Source organism: Arachis stenosperma, chromosome 1 (assembly GCF_014773155.1).
Source record: "Arachis stenosperma cultivar V10309 chromosome 1, arast.V10309.gnm1.PFL2, whole genome shotgun sequence".
NCBI classification, from domain to species: Eukaryota; Viridiplantae; Streptophyta; class Magnoliopsida; order Fabales; family Fabaceae; genus Arachis; species Arachis stenosperma.
In genome coordinates, this window is record NC_080377.1 from 42,011,992 (window position 1) to 42,018,470 (window position 6,479).

Consider the following 6,479-nt stretch of genomic DNA (forward strand, 5'->3'; position numbering starts at 1 on the left):
TGGGCAAAGTATGGACTATCATATATTGCTGGAAAGCCCAGGATGTCTACTTTCCAACGCCGTTGAGAGCGCGCCAATTGGGCTTCTGTGGCTCCAGAAAATCCACTTCGAGTGCAGGGAGGTCAGAATCCAACAGCATCTGCAGTCCTTTTCAGTCTCTGAATCAGATTTTTGCTCAGACCCCTCAATTTCAGCCAGAAAATACCTGAAATCACAAAAAAACACACAAACTCATAGTAAAGTCCAGAAAAGTGAATTTTAATTAAAAACTAATAAAAATATACTAAGAACTCAACTAAAACTACTAAAAACATACTAAAAACAATGCCAAAAAGTGTATAAGTTATCCGCTCATCACAACACCAAACTTAAATTGTTGCTTGTCCCCAAGCAACTGAAAATCAAATAAGATAAAAAGAAGAGAATATACTATAGACTCCAAATTATCAATGAAACATAGCTCCAAATTAGATGAGCGGGACTAGTAGCTTTTTGCCTCCAAACAGTTTTGGCATCTCACTTTATCCTTTGAAATTCAGAATGATTGGCTTCTTTAGGAACTCAGAATCTAGATAGTGTTATTGATTCTCCTAGTTAAGTATGATGATTCTTGAACACAGCTACTTATTGAGTCTTGGCCGTGGCCCAAAGCACTCTGTCTTCCAGTATTACCACCGGATACATACATGCCACAGACACATAATTGGGTGAACCTTTTCAGATTGTGACTTAGCTTTGCTAAAGTCCCCAATTAGAGGTGTCCAGGGTTCTTAAGCACACTCTTATTGCCTTGGATCACAACTTTATTTCTTTCTTTTCCTTTCTTTTTCTCTTTCTTTTCGTTTTTTTTTTCACTTGCTTTTCTCTCTTTTTTTTTTTTTTGTATTCACTGCTTTTTCTTGCTTCAAGAATCATTTTTATGATTTTTCAGATCCTCAGTAACATGTCTCCTTTTTCATCATTCTTTCAAGAGCCAACAATTTTAACATTCATGAACAACAAATTCAAAAGACATATGCACTGTTCAAGCATACATTCAGAAAACAAAAAGTATTGTCACCACATCAAACTAATTAAGCTAGTTTTAAAGATGAATTTGAAATCCTGTACTTCTTGTTCTTTTGTAATAAAAACAGTTTTCATTTAAGAGAGGTGATGGATTTCATAGGACATTCATAACTTTAAGGCATAGACACTAAGACACTAATGATCATAAGACACAAACATAGATAAACATAAGCACTAAAATTCGAAAAACAGAAGAATAAAGAACAAGGAAATCAAGGAACGGGTCCACCTTTAGTGATGGCGGCTCTTCCTTCCTCTTGAAGGTCCTATGGAGTGCTTGAGCTCCTCAATGTCTCTTCCTTGCCTTTGTTGCTCCTCCCTCATGATTCTTTGATCTTCTCTTATTTCATGGAGGAGAATGGAGTGTTCTTGGTGCTCCATCCTTAGTTGTCCCATGTTGGAACTTAATTCTCCTAGGGAGGTGTTTAGTTGCTCCCAATAGTCTTGTGGAGGAAAGTGCATCCCTTGAGGTATCTCAGGGATCTCATGATGAGAGGGGTCTCTTGTTTGCTCCATCTTCTTCTTAGTGATGGGCTTGAGGTCATGCCTTCTCAGTTGAACCGGCTTTGGATGCCATAAATGGTTATGGAAAAACAAAAAGTAATGCTTTTACCACACCAAACTTAAAAGGTTTGCTCGTCCTCGAGCAAAAGAAGAAAGAAGAGAGTAGAAGAAGAAGAAATAGAGGAGAGGGAGATGGCCTTGTGGTTCGGCCAAAAGGGGAAGAAGTAGTGGTTTGAATTTGGATGGTGAGGTAAGTGGGGTTTTATGGAGGTGAGTGGTGAAGAGAAAGATGGGATTTGATAGGTGAGGGGTTTGTGGGGATCCTGTGGGGTCCACAGATCCTTAGGTGTCAAGGAAAAGTCATCCCTGCACCAAATGGCACTCAAAATCACGTTTTGAGGCATTTCTGGCGTTAAACGCCGGGCTAATGCCCATTCCTGGCGTTTAACGCCAGGTTTTAGCCCTTTTCTGGCGTTTAACGCCAGTCTGGTGCCCCTTTCTGGCGTTAAACGCCCAGAATGGTGCCAGACTGGGCGTTAAACGCCCAACTGCTAGGCTTACTGGCGTTTGAACGCCAGCGGCATCTTCCTCCAGGGTGTGCTATTTTTCTTCCTGTTTTTCATTTTGTTTTTGCTTTTTCAATGGATTTTGTGACTTCTTATGATCATCAACCTACAAAAAACATAAAATAACAAAAGAAACTATAAAATATAATCATTGGGTTGCCTCCCAACAAGCGCTTCTTTAATGTCAGTAGCTTGACAGAGGGCTCTTATGGAGCCTCACAGATACTCAAAGCAATGTTGGAACCTCCCAACACCAAACTTAGAGTTTGAATGTGGGGGTTCAACACCAAACTTAGAGTTTGGTTGTGGCCTCCCAACACCAAACTTAGAGTTTGACTGTGGGGGCTCTGTTTGTCTCTGATTTGAGAGAAGCTCTTCATGCTTCCTCTCCATGATGACAGAGGGATATCCTTGAGCCTTAAACACAAAGGATTCTCCATTCACTTGAATGATCAGTTCACCTCTATCAACATCAATCACAGCCTTTGCTGTGGCTAGGAAAGGTCTGCCAAGGATGATGGTTTCATCCATGCATTTCCCAGTCTCTAGGACTATGAAATCAGTAGGGATGTAATGGTCTTCAATCTTAACCAAAACATTCTCTACAAGTCCATAAGCTTGTTTTCTTGAGTTGTCTGCCATCTCTAGTGAGATTTTTGCAGCTTGTACCTCAAAGATCCTTAGCTTCTCCATTACTGAGAGAGGCATGAGGTTTACACTTGACCCTAAGTCACACAGAGCCTTCTTGAAGGTCATGGTGCCTATGGTACAAGGTATGGAAAACTTCCCAGGATCTTGTCTCTTTTGAGGTAATTTCTGCCTAGACAAGTCATCTAGCTCTTTGGTGAGCAAAGGAGGTTCATTCTCCCAAGTCTCATTTCCAAATAACTTGTCATTTAGCTTCATGATTGCCTCAAGGTATTTAGCAACTTGCTCTTCAGTGACATACTCATCCTCTTCAGAGGAAGAATACTCATCAGAGCTCATGAATGGCAGAAGTAAGTCCAATGGAATCTCTATGGTCTCATTTTGAGCCTCAGATTCCCATGGTTCCTCATTGGGGAACTCAGTTGAGGCTAGTGCACGCCCATTGAGGCCTTCCTCAGTGGCGTCCACTTCCTCTCCTTCCTCTCCAAATTCGGCCATGTTTATGGCTTTGCACTCTTCTTTTGGATTTTCTTCTGTGTTGCTTGGGAGAGTACTTGGAGGGAGTTCAGTAACTTTCTTGCTTAGCTGTCCCACTTGTCCTTCCAAATTCCTAATGGAGGACCTTGTTTCATTCATGAAACTTTGAGTGGTTTTAATTAGATTAGAGACCATGGTTGCTAAGTCAGAGGGGTTCTGCTTAGGATTCTCTGTCTGTTGCTGAGAAGATGATGGAAAAGGTTTGCCATTGCTAAACCTGTTTCTTCCACCATTATTATTGAAACCTTGTTGAGGTCTCTCTTGATTCTTCCATGAGAGATTTGGGTGATTTCTCCATGAAGAATTATAGGTGTTACCATAGGGTTCTCCTAGGTAATTCACCTCTTCCATTGAAGGGTTCTCAGGATCATAGGCTTCTTCCTCAGATGAAGCCTCCTTAGTACTGCTTGGTGCATTTTGCATTCCAGACAGACTTTGAGAAATCAAATTGACTTGTTGAGTCAATATCTTGTTCTGAGCCAAAATGGCGTTCAGAGTATCAATCTCAAGAACTCCTTTCTTCTGACTTGTCCCATTGTTCACAGGATTTCTCTCAGAAGTGTACATGAATTGGTTATTTGCAACCATTTCAATGAGCTCTTGAGCCTCTGTAGGCGTCTTCTTCAGATGAAGAGATCCTCCAGCAGAGCTATCCAAAGACATCTTGGACAGTTCAGAGAGACCATCATAGAAAATACCTATGATGCTCCATTCAGAAAGCATGTCAGAAGGACATTTTCTGATCAATTGTTTGTATCTTTCCCAAGCTTCATAGAGGGATTCTCCATCCTTCTGCCTGAAGGTTTGGACTTCCACTCTAAGCTTACTTCATCTTTGTGGTGGAAAGAACTTTGCCAAGAAGGCATTGACTAGCTTTTCCCAAGAATCCAGGCTTTCTTTAGGTTGAGAGTCCAACCATATCCTAGCTCTGTCTCTTACAGCAAAAGGGAATAGCATCAGTCTATAGACCTCAGGGTCTACCCCATTAGTCTTGACTGTGTCACAGATTTGCAAGAATTCAGCTAAGAACTGATGAGGATCTTCCATTGGAAGTCCATGGAACTTGCAATTCTGTTGCATTAGAGAAACTAATTGAGGTTTAAGCTCAAAGTTGTTTGCTCCAATGGCAGGGATAGAGATGCTTCTCCCATAAAAATCAGGAGTAGGTGCAGTAAAGTCACCCAGCACCTTCCTTGCATTGTTAGTATTGTTGTTATTTTCGGCTGCCATGAGTTCTTCTTCTTTGAAGAATTCGGTCAGGTCCTCTGAAGAGAGTTGTGCTTTGGCTTCTCTTAGCTTTCTCTTCAAGGTCCTTTCAGGTTCAGGGTCAGCTTCAACAAGAATGCCTTTGTCTCTGCTCCTGCTCATATGAAAGAGAAGAGAACAAGAAGATATGGAATCCTCTATGTCACAGTATAGAGATTCCTTGAGGTGTCAGAGGAAAAGAGAAATAGAAAGAAGAAGGAGAAGAAGAATTCGAACTTTACTTAGATAAGGTTCGAATTGTGCATTGAGAAGGAGTGGTACTCCATAAATAGAAGGATGTGGGAAGAGGGGAAGAAGATTTTCGAAAATTAATTAAAATATTTTGAAAACATTTTTGAAAAACATTAATTGATTTTCGAAAATCAAAGTGGAAAAGAAACCAAGTGATTTTTGAAAAAGATTTTGAAATTAGAAATTAAAAAGATTTGATTGAAGACTTATTTTGAAAAAGATGTGGTTGAGAAGATATGATTGGTTTTAAAAAGATGTGATGAAAAGATATGATTTGAAAACATTTTAAAAAGATTTGATTTAAAAAAAATTTAAAAAAAAGATTTGATTTTAAAAATTAATGACTTGCCTAACAAGAAAAGATATGATTTGAAACATTTAAACCTTTCTCAACAGAAAAGGTAACAATCTTGTGATGTTTCAATCAAATCATTAATTGTTAGTAAGTATCTTTGAAAAAGGAAAGAAATTAATTTTGAAAACATTTGATTGAAAAGATATGATTTGAAAAAGATTTGATTTTGAAAAACTTTGAAAACTTGAAAAAAATTGATTTTGAAAACAAAATCTTCCCCCTAGCACCATCCTGGCGTTAAACGCCCAGAATGGTATACATTCTGGCGTTTAACGCCCAAAATGCACCCTTTTTGGGCGTTAAACGCCCAACCAGGTACCCTGGCTGGCGTTTAAACGCCAGTCTGCCTTCTTCACTGGGCATTTTTGAATGCCCAGCTTTTTCTGTATAATTCCTCTGCAGTATGTTCTAAATCTTCAATTCTTTGTTTTATTGACTTGAAAAGACACAAATTAAAAATATTTTTGGATTTTTTTTTTTATAATCAAAATGCAACAAGAATCAAATAACAATGCATGCAAGACACCAAACTTAGCAGTTTGTATACTACTGACACTAACAAGATGATAATGCACATGAGAAACAACAAAACACTCAAGTCAATAGAATTCTAAGATCAAAACAAGGAAATCATCAAGAACAACTTGAAGATTAATAAAGACACATGCATAAATTCGAAAAATGCAAGAAGAACAGAAACACGCAATTGACACCAAACTTAAGATGAGACTCTAGACTCAAACAAGAAATATTTTTGGTTTTTATGATTTTGTAATTTTTTTTTGGATTTTCGAAAATTAAGTGGAAAAAGATATCAAAATTCTTAATGAGAATTCCATGAATCATGCAATGTTAGTCTAAAACTTTAGTCTAAAGGAATTAGACATAGCTAGCTAAGCTTCAGCAAGACATTGCATTCAAGAGCTAAATTGATGATGATCAATCAGCTTTGGTGATGATAAGAACATCACCTTGAAACACTAGAATTCATTCTCAAGAACTCTGAAAAAAATAAATACCTAATCTAAGCAACAAGATGAACCGTCAGTTGTCCATACACAAGAACAATCCCCGGCAACGGCGCCAAAAACTTGGTGCACGAAATTGTGATCACTACAACTTCGCACAACTAACCAGCAAGTGCACTGTGTCGTCCAAGTAATACCTTACGCGAGTAAGGGTCGATCCCACGGAGATTGGTGGTATGAAGCAAGCTATGGTCATCTTGTAAATCTTAGTCAGGCAGACTCAAATGGATATGGTGATGAACGAAAATAACATAAAAGATAAAGATAGAGATACTT

At 38.7% G+C, this 6,479-nt stretch overlaps 1 non-coding gene across 1 annotated transcript; it reads left to right on the forward strand.

Annotated features, from left to right (window-relative positions):
• Positions 1-4,040: 4,040 nt before the first annotated feature.
• Positions 4,041-4,148, forward strand: LOC130949490 (small nucleolar RNA R71). Its single transcript, XR_009073397.1, has one exon. It is a non-coding gene; the product is annotated as a small nucleolar RNA R71 (small nucleolar RNA).
• Positions 4,149-6,479: the final 2,331 nt, after the last annotated feature.